The sequence below is a fragment of the Sinocyclocheilus anshuiensis genome, unplaced genomic scaffold (genome assembly GCF_001515605.1).
Source record: "Sinocyclocheilus anshuiensis isolate Anshui unplaced genomic scaffold, SAMN03320099.WGS_v1.1 scaffold12, whole genome shotgun sequence".
Lineage (NCBI taxonomy): Eukaryota > Metazoa > Chordata > Actinopteri > Cypriniformes > Cyprinidae > Sinocyclocheilus > Sinocyclocheilus anshuiensis.
The window spans coordinates 689-1,014 of NW_015555713.1; positions in this window are offsets into that span (position 1 = coordinate 689).

Consider the following 326-nt stretch of genomic DNA (forward strand, 5'->3'; position numbering starts at 1 on the left):
CTGAAGAAAGTTTATCATTCTCACGTCTTTTAAGCCTTGTCAGTTTAAACATTAAAGTGTTTTAAGCCATTCAAGCGTGAAAGAAATTTCAGTGCGGTACTCACGCTGTGATAGACCGTTTCTGTGCGCACGAACACACGCAAAAAGTCGCAGCTCAGACAGCTTATGCGAGAGACACGTCATTTTGGTATTTGTGAATCTTATGTATATTCATCTGCTTTACGTAAATGGCACTGGCAGTATTTTCACAAACTTGTAACCAGTGGTGGAAAGAGTACTGAAAAAATATACTCAAGTAAAAGTACCATTACCTTCCAAAAAATGTA